General features: G+C 54.6%; 1 pseudogene; it reads right to left on the minus strand.

The window, feature by feature from the left end:
• The window catches only part of LOC132380345 (L-xylulose reductase-like), a 47,574-nt pseudogene that overhangs the window by 16,307 nt on the left and 14,337 nt on the right, over nt 1–16,930 (minus strand).

The raw sequence follows: 16,930 nt of genomic DNA on the forward strand, positions 1-16,930 counted from the left end.
AAAGCAGCAAAGCACTCTGGGATCACACAGATTCCATTTTGTCACATTACATTTTATGGAAGCTGTAAATTCATAAAGACCTCAGTGTTACACATATATTTCCACAGGTCCATCATGATGGTACTGACACTTTTCCAGCGCCTTTCTGTATATACGTCCTTGATGGTGGGTAGGTTGGTGCCAGTGATGTGTTAACAGTTTTGAATATCTATTGCAGATCCTTCCTGTCTGCTGCAGTGCAGTTTCCATAACATGCATTGATGCAGCATGTTAGGATGCTCCCTACCACACATCTGGAGTATGAGTACAGATGTGCATAATCCAGTTCTCCAAATCGGAAGTGTCTTGGCCTGAAACATCGACTGTACTCTTTTCCATAGTTACTGCCTGGCCTGCTGAGTTCCTCCAGCTTTTTGTGTGTGTTGCATTAATCCCTGAATATAGTCCAGTCCATTAATTTAAAACAATCCTGAAAATGCTCCTCTGCCTCTCTTGACAATATTTTCAGTGTCTGCCTTTTTGCTGGGAGTAGAACAGCTTTGCAATAGCACAGCGAGTGTTCTTGATGGAAGCGTAACAGTGATAGAGAATGTGGACTCCTCTCGACCTGTAGATAACTTGTTGGCGATATTTTGTTGGAAACTTCTTCAAGCTGGCCCCGTGATGATCAGGAAGGGATCACAGTGTGCTGTCCTCTAACTGCTGATCACAATGGGAGCTTGACATCTACACGGCTACAAGGATGACAGTGGAGAACTCCCTCAACAGATGGAATGGATGTCACTTGACTACCAGATGCCTCAAGTTGGAGAAGCAGGAGACAGAACGCAACACCTGTCCACCACTATAAGTTATCGTGAAGGGAATGGCACTGGTTTTGCCTTTACCTGATGCCATTGTCTGGGCCACACAGTCCTGTGCCTAGTGTGGGGATGAGCATGTCTCTGTGAAGTGGAGTACACAACAGTCCCTGATGTCCCTCTGCTACTGCAGACTTTCTCTGAGGTCTTCAATTTTAATTTCCTGACACTGTACATTAGCCAGTAGGATGGCAGTGGGGAAGGGGGGGGGGAGGGTGAGGGCCTCAAGGTCCTGCATTTCAATGTCAGCTCTCAAACGCTACATTGGGAGATTAGAACTGAACATTAGGTTACTCTATCCACAGCCAAGTGCTGCTCACAGCACAGGACACCTCTGCATCATGGAGACTATTATTTTAATTATTTCAGATCTACAGCATATTAAGAATTTTGCTTTAAGTTAAATGCAATTTTACTCTCCAATGATTTCAAAGTAGTGAGAGACAAGAGAAACTGGAAACAGCACAGAAGATGCTGGTGGAACTCAGTGGATCAAGTAGCATCTATGGAAGGAAATGCGTAGTCGATGTTTCAGGTCAAAACTCCATCTATTCCACACTCAAAGTGCTGTCTCGCCATTTCCCTCCAGTTATGCTGCCTGAAGTGCAATCCCTTCACCAGGATTCAGAAATTGTTCACAAGAGATGGTCAAAAGAAACCCTATGCTATCAATTTCATCACCTTACCCCCTGAACAAGGCTGTCCAAATCAGATTGTGTCCTGGTTACTGCAATAACTTCTGCACCACACGCTAGTAAGGCCTTTGCAGTGGCTCTGCCGATACCTGCAACACAAACAAAATTTAGCTTTGGAAAAGTTTGGTTCTCAGTCTCCTGGAAGCAATATCTGTAGCCAAAGTATAGTCCAAATAGTCCATTCAAAATGTCTTTCTCCTCCCACCCAACACCAGTCAGATAAGAGGCAGAAAATCTCTCCAAAAGAATGGAAATGCTAGAAGTAAGATAGATGACAAAACTTGGAATGATGCAAGGATTTTAAAATGTTTTAGTACAAACACAAAATTTAAAATGGGAGTTTTACCATGAACAGGGATATATAAACCACAATCTTTGTCAGCAGAGCTGCACCATGAAGCTGTATGCTCAGGCCCCTGCTCCACTTGCTTTACAATTCATAATGCCATATTCACATTTGCTCACAATCTGCTGAATCAAAGGTGGTGATTAATTGATTGTTGCGGAAAAAGTATTACTCAGACATGAAGGGAGATCGCCTTAGAAAGGATTTATTGTAACAAGATGCGCGTCATGGAGGGCCCACCCTCCTAAAAGCGGAGTTCATGAGACTCTCCTCAGTACAGAGACTTTTCTCATTATATAGACATTGTGTATCAGCAGGATTGTGAAATACAGCATACAAGCAGATAATTCCTTGACTCAATAATCTTGTTTTAGCACAATACAGAAAAACAAGATGATTGGGTTACTATTTTCTTATCTATTCAAAGGCTACTTCCACCCACAGCCTTGAAGCAAGGACAATTGCACTAAAGAAAAGCAGAACATCATGTGATTATGCTGTAGCAGTGTGCTACACGCAGCGCTGAAATAATGACCCGGAGTCGGTGAGCTGCAGTTGCAAAAAAGAGATTTATTCAAACTTCATGGCCTCGCTTTAAAGCCTTCCTGATCTCGCCCTCCCCGGACGGGAATACTGTAGGGGGCACGTATTCACAGTCCCATCCCGCGCGCGGGCTTTACCCCTTGCTGGTGAAGCAGGCCTGGCGCCCTCTTTGGGACCTGCTTCAATGCCGGCACACGCCGCTTTGTGAGCCGGTTCGAGTGTGCTGGAAAGTGGGTCGCCACATAACCCCGCCCCCCCCCCCCCCCCAGAACGACGGGGCGGGGTTGGTCGGTGGTGATTGGTGATGTCACAGAGTAGGGTCCTCTCACCTGGGCCTACGGGGAGGTCCTGGAGCTGCAAACCGGAGACTGCAGTCCTGTAACTAGGGATCTCCTCGTCTGCCTGCTGCGCATCTGCCAGTGCTTCGTCGTCTACCCCCTGGGATAGGGCTTCGATGTTAGGGCGGGAGTGGGCGTCCGCCACGACATTGTCCTTTCCCGAGACATGTCGGACATCCGTCGTGTATTTGGAGATGTAGGACAGATGTCACTGCTGGCGGGAGGACCAGGGGTCAGATGCTTTCATGAACGCAAAGGTAAGCGGTTTGTGGTCTGTGAACACGGTGAAGGGCCTACCTTCTAAGAAGTACCTGAAATGCCAGATTGCCAGGTATAGCGCCAACAGTTCCCGGTCGAAAGCACTGTATTTGAGCTCGGGTGGTTGCAGGTGTTTGCTGAAAAACACCAGGGGTTGCCAGCAACCCTCGATGAGTTGTTCCAGCACTCCACCGACTGCCGTGTTAGAGGCGTCCATTGTGAGGGCAGTAGGGACGTCTGTTCTGGGGTGCACTAGCATCGCGGCGTTTGCCAAGGCTTCTTTGGTTTTAATGAAAGCGGCGGCAGACTCCTCGTCCTAGGTAATGTCCTTGCCCTTACCCAACATCAGGGCGAACAGGAGGCGCATGATTCGGGCAGCTGAAGGGAGGAAGAAATTCACCATACCCACGAATTCCTGAAGGCCTTTGATCGTGGTGGGTCGGGGGAAATGGTGGACTGCGTCTACCTTAGCGGGCAGAGGGGTTGCCCCGTCTTTAGTAATCCTGTGGCCCAGGAAGTCGATGGTGTCGAGCCCGAACTGGCATTTGGCTGGGTTGATTGTTAGACTGTATTCACTCAGTTGGGTGTAGAGTTAACGGAGGTGGGACAGATGCTCCTGATGACTGCTGTTGGCTATGAGGGTATCATCCAAATAGATGAAAGCGAAGTCCAGGTTGCGTCCCACCATGTCCATTAACCGCTGAAACGTCTGTGCGGCATTCTTTAGGCTGAACGGCATGCGGACGAACTCGAAAAGGCCGAAAGAGGTGATGAGTGCTGTTTTGGGGACGTCGTCTGGATGCATCGGGATTTGATGGTATCCCCGGAAGAGGTCCACCTTGGAGAAGATCCGTGCGCTGTGCAGGTTTGCTGCAAAGTCCTGAATGTGCGGCACAGGGTAGCGGTCCAGTGTTGTAGCCTCGTTCAGCCTGCGGTAGTTGCCGCATGGTCTCCAGCCCTCTGTTGCTTTGGGCACCATGTGCAGGGGGGAGGCCCATGGGCTGTCGGACCGCCGTATGATCCCCAATTCCTCCATCCTCTTGAACTCCTTCTTCACCAGTCGGAACTTGTCCGGGGGAAGCCTTCGAGCACAGGCGTGGAGGGGTGGTCCTTGTGTCAGGATGTGGTGCCCTACGCTGTGTCTGGGCATGGCTGCCATGAACTGCAGTGCCAGAACCGATGGGAAATCCGCCGGGACTCTGGTGAAGTTGTTGTCGGACAGGGTGATGGAGTCTAGGTGTGGGGCTGGCAACTGGGTTTCACCCATGGAGAAAGTTTGAAAGGTCTCGGCGTGGATCAGTCTAGGCTGTGAGCCCACAAAAAATCCGCTCCCAGAAGCGGTTGGGCTATGGTGGCCAGTGTGAAGTCCCACGTGAACTGGCTGGAGCCGAACTGTAGCTGCACTGTACAGGTGCCGTAGGTCCTTACCGTGCTGCCATCCACGGCCCTTGGGGGGGACCCAGTGCCCTGTTGCAGGTGTCGTAACTCGTCGGAGGTAAGACGCTGATCTCGGCTCAGGTTTTGACCAAAAAGCAGCGTCCCGACTTCTTGTCCCAGACATACAGGAGGCTATCCCGATGGCCAGCCGCCGTAGCCATCAGCGGCGGCTGGCCCTGGTGTTTCCCGGGAACTTGCAGGGCGGGCGACAACGGCGGGCTTCTGCGCCCCACCGCTGCTGGTAGAAGCACCATTGTTCATTGGGCTCCTCACCCCTGCCTCTGGGGTTAGTGGGCTCTGTGGCTGGGCCTGGTCTGGTCTGCTGCTGGGAGCGTGGCCGCCCCGCTCACTTTCTTGGCATTCCACAGCAAGTCCGCCCGGGCTGCCACCTTCCGTGGGTCACTGAAATCCACGTTGGACAGCAGCAGGCGTATGTCCTCGGGCAGCTGCTCCAGGAATGCCTGCTCAAACATGAGGGAGGGCTTGTGACCTCCGGCCAGAGACAACATCTCATTCATTAAAGCCGATGGAGGTCTATCCCCCAAACCATCCAGGTGCAGTAAGCGGGCAGCTCACTCATGTCGTGAGAGTCCGAAAGTCCTTATGAACAAGGCTTTGAATTCTGTGTATTTGCCGTCCTCCAGGGGCAACTGTATGAACTCCTCAACCTGCACCAATGTCTCCTGGTTGAGGGAGCTCAACACGTAGTGTGTCCTCTGAGGTTATCTGCCGAACGTGGAATTGGGCTTCTGCTTGCTGGAACCATAGGTGAGGTCGCAGTGTCCAGAAGCTTGGCAGTTTCAACAAAACTGCATGAACAGATGCGGCGTCAGTCATCTCCAGTCCAAATATCGTTTGGGCCATCGGGGTCACCAATTGTAGCGGTGTGCTACACGCAGCGCTGAAATAATGACCAGTCAGTGAGCTGCAGTTGCAAAAAAGCGATTTATTCAAACTTCGCAGCCTCACTTTAAAGCCTTCCTGATCCCGCCCTCCCCGGGCGGGAATACTGTAGGGGGTGCGTATTCACAGTCCCGTTCCGCGCGTGGGCTTTACCCCTTGCGGGTGAAGCAGGCTTGGCGCCCTCTTCGGGACCTGCCTCAATGCTGGCGCGCATCGCTTTGTGAGCTGGTTCGAGTGCGCTGGGAAGTGGTTCCCCACAATGCTTTGATTACTCCTTTTCAGGCTAGTTAGTCATTTAGTAGCCCTCCAGGATCAGTTTAAGGCTGCTGTGAGAAAAGCTCTTTAACCCCTTAGTATCTAGCTAGTAACAGAATTTCTTCCACATCTGTATGCTGACAAGAAAATGAATCCCAGGGTTGTATATGATGGCATATATATGTAATTTACATATAGGAAAGAGACAAAGTCTAGTTGAATGGTCCTACAACAATGTCAATGTCAGCAAGACCCAGGAGATGATTATTGACTTCAGGAGGAGGAAACCAGAGGACCATGAACCAGTCCTAAAGGAGGATTGGCAACTTTACTTGCATCAGTGTTATTTTGGAGGACCTGTCCTGGGTCCAGCACTTAAGTCAAGTCAATTCAAGTCACTTTTATTGTCACTTCGACCATAACTGCTGGTACAGTACATAGTAAAAATGAGACTACGTTTTTCAGGACCATGGTGTTACACAGTACACAGTACAAAAACTAGACTGAACTACGTAAAAAAAACACAGAGAAAGTTACACTAGACTACAGACCTACACAGGACTGCTTAAAGTGCACAAAAACAGTGCAGGCATTACGATAAATAATAAGCAAGACAATAGGGCGAGGTGTCAGTCCAGGCTTCGGGTATTGAGGAGTCTGCTAACTTGGGGGAAGAAACTGTTACATAGTCTGGTTGTGAGAGCCCAAATGCTTTGGAGCCTTTTCCCAGACAGCAGGAGGGAGAAGAGATTGTATGAGGGGTGCATGAGGTCCTTCATAATGCTGTTTCCTTTGTGGATGCAGCGTGTAGTGTAAATGTCCGTGATGGCAGGAAGGGAGACCCTGATGATCTTCTCAGCTGACCTCACTATCCGCTGCAGGGTCTTGCAATCCAAGATGATCCGAACCAGGCAGTGATGAAGCTGTTCAGGATGCTCTCAATACAACCCCTGTAGAATGTGATGAGGATGGAGGGTGGGAAATGGACTTTCCTCAGCCTTCGCAAAAAGTAGAGACGCTGCTGGGCTTTCTTTGCTATGGAGCTGGTGTTGAGGGACCAGGTGAGATTCCCCGTCAGGTGAACACCAAGAAATTTGGTGTTCTTTAGGATCTCTACCGAGGAACCATCGATGTTCAGCGGGGAGTGGTCGCTCTGTGCCCTCCTGAAGTCAACAAACATCTCTTTTGTTTCGTTCACATTCAGAGACAGGTTGTTGGCTCTGCACCAGTCCGTTAGCTGCTGCACCTCCTCTCTGTAAGCTGACTCGTCGTTCTTGCTGATGAGACCCACCACAGTCGTGTTATTGGCCAACTTGATGATGTGGTTTGAGATGTGTGTCACAGCACAGTCGTGGATCAATTATCAGTGCAATTACAAAGAAAGCACAGTAGTGCCTCTACTTCATTAGGACTTTGTGAAGATTCAGCATGACATCTAAAGCTTTGAAAAACTTCTATAGATGTGCGGTGGAAAGTATATTGACTAGCTACATCACTGCCTGGTAGGGAAATACCAATGCCCTTATTCAGAAATCCTGCAAAAAGTAGTGGATACTGTCCAGTCCATCACGGGTGAAGCCAGCCCCACAACTGAGCACATCTACACGAAGTGTTGTTGCAGGAAAGCAGCGTCCATGATCAGGGACTCCACTCCACCCACCCCACACCACCAAGCATGTCATGCTCCCTACTCACTACTGCCATCAGAAAGGTGGTACAGGAAACTCAGGACCCACCCCACCAGGTTCAGGAACAGTTATTGCCCCTCAACCATCAGGCTCTTGAGACAAAGGAATAACTTCACTCAATTCCACTTGCCCCAGTATTAAAATGTTCCCACAACCTATGGACTCACTTTCAAGAGCTCTTCATCTCATGCCCTCAATATGTATTTGTTAATATTATTTCTTTATTTTTGCATTCGCACAGTTTGTTGTCTTTTGCACACTGCTTGAACGCCCAAGTTGCTGCAGTCTTTCATTGTGGTTATTATTCTATTGCGGTTTTATTGAGAATGCCTGCAAGAAAATGAATCTCACGGTTGCATCTGGTTACATGTATGTACTTTGATAATAAATTTGCTTCGAGCTTACAGGTATCGAAAACAATTAACTCTTACATTTGGGATAGTACAATAGGATCTTTGGATCTTTGAATCTAAATCAGCAGTGGGAGACAAAATGCAGCTCTGGGGTCACAAACTTGCAAGGGATTGTCCGTCCACTCACTGTGGCCACTAAAGTCAGTAAAGTATTGGATTGAGTCTCTCTGCTGGGGCCACCGAACCCCACCCCCCCACTGTTCCTCCCCTCTTCCCTGCGGGAGTCAGCCTATCCCTCCATGGGCCACCAAACGCCATCCTTTCCCTCTTCCTAGCAGGAGTTTGCCTTTCATTCCAGGGGTCTTCCATCCTCCAAGCAAGTGAGAGTCTGCAGATGCTGGAAATCCAAACAACACACACAAAATGCTGGAGGAACTCAGCGGGCCGGGCAGCATCGATGGAACGATCGATGTTTCAGGCTGAGACCCTTCTGCAGGGCCGGAGCTAAAAAAACGATGAGGTGGGAAAGGGAGAGAGAAAAGCACAAGGTGATAGGTGAAATCGGGAGGAGGAGGGATGAAGTAAATAGCTGGGAAGTTGATCGGTAAAGAGATACAGGGCTGGAGAAGGTGGGGTGTAGGTGGGAGTAGAAGGCCATGGAAGAAAGAAAAGGGGAGAGGAACACCAGAGGAAAGCTGGTGTTGCAGCTATATCGGACCCCGGTCAGACCCCGCCTGGAGTACTGTGCTCAGGTCTGGTCGCTTCAGCAGAAAGGGGTGGGGGGCAGGGAAAGATGTGTTGGTGGTGGAATCCTGTTGGAGGTGGTGGAAGTTACGGAGAATTATATGTTGGACCTGGAGGCTGGTGGGGTGGTAGGTGAGGACAAGGGGAACCCTATCCCTAGTGGGGTGGGGGAGGAAGGGGTGTGTGGTGAACTACATATACCTGTCTGGACATGCCCCCCCCCACCCCCCGCTGACTGCTCCTGTGGCTCCTCCCACAGACCCCTGTATAAAGGCGATTGGAGGAACAGACCCTTCCTCAGTCTCCAGGATGCTTGCTGCTTGTGCTTTCTTCCAGCCAATAAAAGCCTACCTTAACTCATGTCTCCGAGAGTTATTGATGGTGCATCAATTTTATTGGCTGAAATTTTAAAACATGGAAAGTATTTTACGTCCGGAAAAATTGGACATTGATCCTCAAGACCCTGAAGCAGCTCTTGCCTTTGAACTCTGGCTTGCTTGCTTCCAATCATACTTGGAAGAGATTCCAGTGACTGAGCCTGCTATCATGCACAAAATCTTCCTTTTTAGGGTCAGTCCAAAAGTATTCTCCCTTATCAGGGACCTGCCGACCTACCAAGGGGCACTGGACGCCCTCAAAAGACAGTACCTGTGGCCGGTGAACACCGTCTACGCAAGACATCGCTTAGCAACGCAGCGGCAGCGGGCCGGAGAGTCGAGCGCGGAGTTTGTCTGGGCCCTACAGACACTCGGGCGGGCCTGCGACTGCAGGGGACTGATGGTGGAACAGCATGCAGAGCTCCTGGTACAAGACGCCTTCGTTACGGGGATCAGGTCAGTGTACGTGCGCCAGCGGCTGCTGGGAAATGCCGATCTTACCTTACGCTCGGCGGTCGAGATGGCCAACATGCTGGAGGCTGCAGTGCACAACGCTGACGCTGTCCAGCCATGCGATCCCCCGCTGGTTCCGTCAACGCTGCAGACCCCGCCACCCGCCAGCGAATTGACCTTGGCTGCTGCCACTCGCGAGTCCACGAACTCCCCGAAACTGACCACAACTGCTGCCAGTTGCAAGTCCGCGCAGTGTTACTTCTGCGGACTCGAAAAGCACCCCCGAAAACGCTGCCCAGCCCGAGAAGCTACCTGCTCCAGCTGCGGAAAGAAGGGCCACTTCACCACGGCCTGTAAGCCTGAACCACGAGCGGGGTCGATCAGCGCTGCGTGTGAGGCATGGGGGCCGCCATCTTGCCTGCCTGCCTCGTGTGAGGCATGGGGGCAGCCATCTTGGTCACCGCCATCTTGCCTGCCCGCCTCGTGCAAGGCATGGGGGCGGCCATCTTTGTCGGCACCACCTCGCCCCGCCTCCGACCCATAGGTGTTTACCGGGCACCAAGACAGTGATTCAACTCTGGCCTCCGTGACCTTCGACCAAAGCGCCCCACACTAGCTTGCAAGGTCAATGATGGACATCCTGGTGGAGGGGTACAGGACTAGCTGCCTTTTTGACACGGGCAGCACTGAGAGTTTTATTCACCCGGACACGGTGCAACACTGCGGACTCGTGACACGGCCGGTAAGCCAGAGGGTCACCATGGCTTCTGGGTCACATTCCACAGACATCCAGGGGGGTTGTGTAGCGACATTGATGGTGCAGGGCACAGAATATCGGGACTTTGTGCTACTGGTCATGCCTCAACTGTGTGCGCTTGTGCTATTGGGGCTGCACTGCCAGAGCCATCTCGAAAGTGTGACTGTGGCATTTGACGGGCCCCTCCCACCACTCACTGTCAGGAATCCTCAGTTTTGTGGGACTTTGTCATATACCCCGCTACTGACCACACACACACACTGACCCACACATCCCACCCAGCACCATGCCAACAGCTGTGCTACTGACACCACTTGCAGCCTCTCCGCCCTCAAGATCCCTCCCCCACCACTGTTCGCCAAACTGACCCCCGACTGTAAACCTGTGGCAATTAAAAGCAGGAGGTACAGCGCGGGGGACAGGGCCTTCATTCAGACAGAGGTGCAGCGGCTGCTCAGGGAGGGGATCATTGAGCCAAGCACAAGTCCTTGGAGGGCCCAGGTGGTTGTTGTTCGGACTGGGCAGAAAAATAGGATGGTCATGGACTATATCCAGACCATCAACAGGTTCACGCAGCTTGACGCGCACCCCCTACCCTGCATCGCGGATATGGTCAACCAGATAGCTCAGTACAAGGTGTACTCGACGATAGATCTGAAATCTGCTTACCAGCAGCTCTCCATCCGCCCAGAGGACCGCCCCTACACCGCCTTCGAGGCGGGTGGCAGGCTCTATCACTTCCTGCGCGTCCCCTTCAGTGTCACGAATGGTGTCTCTGTCTTCCAGAGGGAAATGGACCAGATGGTGGACCGGTGCCAAGTGAAGGCCACGTTCCCATATCTGGATAACATCACCATCTGCGGTCACAACTGGCAACATCAACATCACAACATCAACTTCCAACGATTTTTCCAAGTGACCAAAGCCCTGAACCTTACTTACAACAGGGACAAGTGTGTGTTCGGAACCACCCGACTCGCTACCCTTGGGTATGTTGTGGAAAACGGGGTATTGGCCCTGATCCCAACTGTATGTGCCCCCTGTTAGAACTCCCTCTTCCCACCACCCTCGGAGCCCTCAGACGGTGCCTGGGCTTCTTTTCCTATAACGCCCAATGGGTCCCCCATTACGCAGACAAGGCCCGCCCCCGGATCAAGTCCACCGCATTTCCCCTCTCTGCCGAGGCCTGCGCGGCCTTCAGCCACATTAAAGAGGACATTGCCAAAGCAACGATGCATGCAGTGGACCAGACCATTCCCTTCCAAGTAGAGAGTGACGCCTCCGACTTCACGCTGGCTGCTACCCTCAATCAGGTAGTCAAGCCAGTAGCATTTTTCTCTCGTACCCTTCAAGGCTCTGAAATTCGGCACTCCGCGGTGGAGAAAGAAGCCCAGGCCATAGTGGAAGCTATTAGGCACTGGAGGCACAATCTCGCCGGCAAAAGGTTCACCTTGCTGACCAACCAGCGCTCGGTTGCGTTCATGTTCAGCGACCAACAGCGGGGCAAAATCAAAAATGATAAAATTTTGCAGTGGAGAATAGAATTCTCCACCTACAACTATGATATCCTGTACTGGCCTGGAAGGCTCAATGAGCCCCCTGATGCCCTATCCTGGGGAGCGTGTGCCAGCGTGCAGCTCGACCAGCTATACGCCCTCCATGCAGATCTTTGCCACCCGGGGATCATCCGATTTTACCATTTCGTGAAAGCCCAGAACCTGCCTTACTCCCTTGAGGACATCAGGACGATGACCAGGGACTGCCAAGTCTGCGTTGAGTGCAAACCGCACTTCTACCGTCCTGAAAAGGCACAACTTATCAAGGCCACCCGCCCCTTTGAGTGACTGAGTGTTGACTCTCTTTTAAAACTGGGGGGTGAATGTGGTGAACTACATAAACCTGTCTGGACACGCCCCCCCAGCTGACTGCTCCTGTGGCTCCTCCCACAGACCCCGGTATAAAGGCGATTGGAGGCACTGCTCCCCCCTCAGTCTCCAGGATGTTGTGTGGTTGCTGCTTGTGCTTTCTTCCAGCCAATAAAAGCCGACCTTAACCCACGTCTCCGAGAGTTATTGATGGTGCATCAGGGCGAGAGCAGATGTGAGTGAAATGGGAGAGATGCGTTTGAGAGCAGAGTTGATGGTGGAGGAAGGGAAGCACCTTTCTTTAAAAAAGGAAGACATCTCCTTCATCCTGGAATGAAATGCCTCATCCTGAGAACAGATGTGGTGGAGATGGAGGAATTGCAAGAAGGGTATGGCAATTTTTTGCAAGAGACAGGGTGGGAAGAGGAATAGTCCAAGTAGTTGTGAGAGTCTGTAGGCTTATAGTAGATATCGGTAGATAAGCCGTCTCCGGAGAAAGAGACCGAAAGATCAAGAAAGGGGAGGGAGTTGTCAGAAATGGACAAGAAAGGGGAGGGAGTTGTCAGAAATGGACAAGAAAGGGGAGGGAGTTGTCAGAAATGGACAAGAAAGGGGAGGGAGGGACTGAAATGGGGGGAGGGGGATAAACAGAGTCGACGTATGCAGACATGAGTTCAGTGGGGCAGGAATAAGCTAAAACAATGGGTCTACCTGGACAAGCGGGTGTGTGGATCTTGGGTAGGAGGTAGAAGCGGGAGGTGTGGGGTGAGGAATCTATGAGGTTGCTGGCAGTGTATGAGAGATATGCAGAGCTAATAGGGTCAGTGACTGTGTAGGCAATGGTGTGGTGCTCCTTAGTGGGATCCTGTTCAAGGGGTAAGCAAGAGGAGATGTCTGGGTTGCCGCTGAGCCTCAGCAACGGAGAGGTCAGTCAGCCAGTCTGATACAGCAGCCCCTTGATCTGCGGATTCGATGGTGGGATTGGGATTAGTGCGGAGGGAGTGAAGAGCAGTGCTTTCGGAAGGGGTTGGAATTGTAGAGAGGAGTGTTGACGTCCTGTCGGCAGTTGGCAATGAAAAGGTCCCGAGGAGGGAGAAGACCAGTGCGGGGTGTCCAGCGGAGGGGGTCATCGGTGCATGCGGACAGTTCGTCCTCCAGAGATTTGAGACTCGATCTCCTCTCCGTCCCTCGTCGACCCTCTCCCCAACTGCTCACCACTTGGCACCATTGAAAGTCTCACGCTCAGCCCAAAGTTCCTCGCCTACACCAGGGCACGTTTACCAGCAAATCCACAAGAATTCAGAATAAACTCCTGCTCCTCCACAGATTTTGCGAGGATCTTCAGTGTAGGCGCCTTCTGCTCAATTCCGGGACTCTTCCCACCAGCAGTTACTACCAAGCTTTTCTTCATCACCCTTAACAGCCCTGCCCGGCTTGTTCCCCAACCCTCCCCCTAGCTCCCACCCACCAAACCCGCGGCTTGTTCCCCAACCCTCCCCCTCCCTCCCACCCACCAAACCCGCGGCTTGTTCCCCAACCCTTTCCTCCCCCACCCACCAAACCTGCGGCTTGTTCCCCAACCCTCCCTCTCCCTCCCACCCACCAAACCTGCGGCTTGTTCCCCAACCCTCCCCCTCCCTCCCACCCACCAAACCTGCGGCTTGTTCCCCAACCCTCCCTCTCCCTCCCACCCACCAAACCTGCGGCTTGTTCCCCAACCCTCCCCCTCCCTCCCACCCACCAAACCTGCGGCTTGTTCCCCAACCCTCCCCCTCCCTCCCACCCACCAAACCCGCGGCTTGTTCCCCAACCCTCCCACCCACCAAACCCGCGGCTTGTTCCCCAACCCTCCCTCTCCCTCCCACCCACCAAAACCGCGGCTTGTTCCCCAACCCTCCCTCTCCCTCCCACCCACCAAACCCGCGGCTTGTTCCCCAACCCTTCCTCTCCCTCCCACCCACCAAACCCGCGGCTTGTTCCCCAACCCTCCCACCCACCCACCAAACCTGCGGCTTGTTCCCCAACCCTCCCACCCACCCACCAAACCCGCGGCTTGTTCCCCAACCCTCCCCCTCCCTCCCACCCACCAAACCTGCGGCTTGTTCCCCAACCCTTTCCTCCCCCACCCACCAAACCCGCGGCTTGTTCCCCAACCCTCCCCCTCCCTCCCACCCACCAAACCCGCGGCTTGTTCCCCAACCCTTTCCTCCCCCACCCACCAAACCCGCGGCTTGTTCCCCAACCCTTTCCTCCCCCACCCACCAAACCCGCGGCTTGTTCCCCAACCCTCCCTCTCCCTCCCACCCACCAAACCCGCGGCTTGTTCCCCAACCCTTTCCTCCCCCACCCACCAAACCCGCGGCTTGTTCCCCAACCCTTTCCTCCCCCACCCACCAAACCCGCGGCTTGTTCCCCAACCCTCCCTCTCCCTCCCACCCACCAAACCCGCGGCTTGTTCCCCAACCCTCCCTCTCCCTCCCACCTACCAAACCCGCGGCTTGTTCCCCAACCCTCCCTCTCCCTCCCACCCACCAAACCTGCGGCTTGTTCCCCAACCCTCCCTCTCCCTCCCACCCACCAAACCCGCGGCTTGTTCCCCAACCCTTTCCTCCCCCACCCACCAAACCCGCGGCTTGTTCCCCAACCCTCCCCCTCCCTCCCACCCACCAAACCCGCGGCTTGTTCCCCAACCCTCCCCCTCCCTCCCACCCACCAAACCTGCGGCTTGTTCCCCAACCCTTTCCTCCCCCACCCACCAAACCCGCGGCTTGTCCCCCAACCCTCCCCCTCCCTCCCACCCACCAAACCCGCGGCTTGTTCCCCAACCCTCCCCCTCCCTCCCACCCACCAAACCCGCGGCTTGTTCCCCAACCCTCCCACCCACCCACCAAACCCGCGGCTTGTTCCCCAACCCTCCCACCCACCAAACCCGCGGCTTGTTCCCCAACCCTCCCCCTCCCTCCCACCCACCAAACCCGCGGCTTGTTCCCCAACCCTTTCCTCCCCCACCCACCAAACCTGCGGCTTGTTCCCCAACCCTCCCCCTCCCTCCCACCCACCAAACCTGCGGCTTGTTCCCCAACCCTCCCTCTCCCTCCCACCCACCAAACCTGCGGCTTGTTCCCCAACCCTCCCCCTCCCACCCACCAAACCTGCGGCTTGTTCCCCAACCCTCCCCCTCCCACCCACCCACCAAACCTGCGGCTTGTTCCCCAACCCTCCCACCCACCAAACCCGCGGCTTGTTCCCCAACCCTCCCACCCACCAACCCGCGGCTTGTTCCCCAACCCTCCCCCTCCCTCCCACCCAACAAACCCGCGGCTTGTTCCCCAACCCTTTCCTCCCCCACCCACCAAACCTGCGGCTTGTTCCCCAACCCTCCCCCTCCCTCCCACCCACCAAACCTGCGGCTTGTTCCCCAACCCTCTGATGCACCATCAATAACTCACACTGAGACGTAGGCGAGATATCGGCTGTTATTGACTGGAAGAAGGAACCAGGAGTGAGTGTCTATCATACAAGGTCCTGGAGACTGAGGCCGATCTTCAGGCCGCAGGTCTCCTTTATACAGGGGCCTGTGGGAGGAGCCACAGGAGCAGTCAGCAGGGGCGTGTCCCGACAGGCACATAGTTCACCACACCCTCCCACCCACCAAACCCGCGGCTTGTTCCCCAACCCTCCCCCTCCCTCCCTCCACCAAACCCGCGGCTTGTTCCCCAACCCTCCCTCTCCCTCCCACCCACCAAACCCGCGGCTTGTTCCCCAACCCTCCCCCTCCCTCCCACCCACCAAACCTGCGGCTTGTTCCCCAACCCTCCCCCTCCCTCCCACCCACCAAACCCGCGGCTTGTTCCCCAACCCTCCCTCTCCCTCCCACCCACCAAACCTGCGGCTTGTTCCCCAACCCTTTCCTCCCCCACCCACCAAACCCGCGGCTTGTTCCCCAACCCTTTCCTCCCCCACCCACCAAACCCGTGGCTTGTTCCCCAACCCTCCCTCTCCCTCCCACCCACCAAACCCGCGGCTTGTTCCCCAACCCTTTCCTCCCCCACCCACCAAACCCGCGGCTTGTTCCCCAACCCTTTCCTCCCCCACCCACCAAACCCGCGGCTTGTTCCCCAACCCTCCCTCTCCCTCCCACCCACCAAACCCGCGGCTTGTTCCCCAACCCTTTCCTCCCCCACCCACCAAACCCGCGGCTTGTTCCCCAACACTCGCCCTCCCTCCCACCCACCAAACCCGCGGCTTGTTCCCCAACCCTCCCCCTCCCTCCCACCCACCAAACCTGCGGCTTGTTCCCCAACCCTTTCCTCCCCCACCCACCAAACCCGCGGCTTGTCCCCCAACCCTCCCCCTCCCTCCCACCCACCAAACCCGCGGCTTGTTCCCCAACCCTCCCCCTCCCTCCCACCCACCAAACCCGCGGCTTGTTCCCCAACCCTCCCACCCACCCACCAAACCCGCGGCTTGTTCCCCAACCCTCCCACCCACCCACCAAATCCGCGGCTTGTTCCCCAACCCTCCCACCCACCAAACCCGCGGCTTGTTCCCCAACCCTCCCACCCACCAAACCCGCGGCTTGTTCCCCAACCCTCCCCCTCCCTCCCACCCACCAAACCCGCGGCTTGTTCCCCAACCCTTTCCTCCTCCACCCACCAAACCTGCGGCTTGTTCCCCAACCCTCCCTCTCCCTCCCACCCACCAAACCTGCGGCTTGTTCCCCAACCCTCCCCCTCCCTCCCACCCACCAAACCTGCGGCTTGTTCCCCAACCCTCCCTCTCCCTCCCACCCACCAAACCTGCGGCTTGTTCCCCAACCCTCCCCCTCCCTCCCACCCACCAAACCTGCGGCTTGTTCCCCAACCCTCCCCCTCCCTCCCACCCACCAAACCCGCGGCTTGTTCCCCAACCCTCCCACCCACCAAACCCGCGGCTTGTTCCCCAACCCTCCCCCTCCCTCCCTCCACCAAACCCGCGGCTTGTTCCCCAACCCTCCCTCTCCCTCCCACCCACCAAACCCGCGGCTTGTTCCCCAACCCTCCCTCTCCCTCCCACCCA

This window comes from Hypanus sabinus, chromosome 23, assembly GCF_030144855.1.
Source record: "Hypanus sabinus isolate sHypSab1 chromosome 23, sHypSab1.hap1, whole genome shotgun sequence".
NCBI lineage: Eukaryota > Metazoa > Chordata > Chondrichthyes > Myliobatiformes > Dasyatidae > Hypanus > Hypanus sabinus.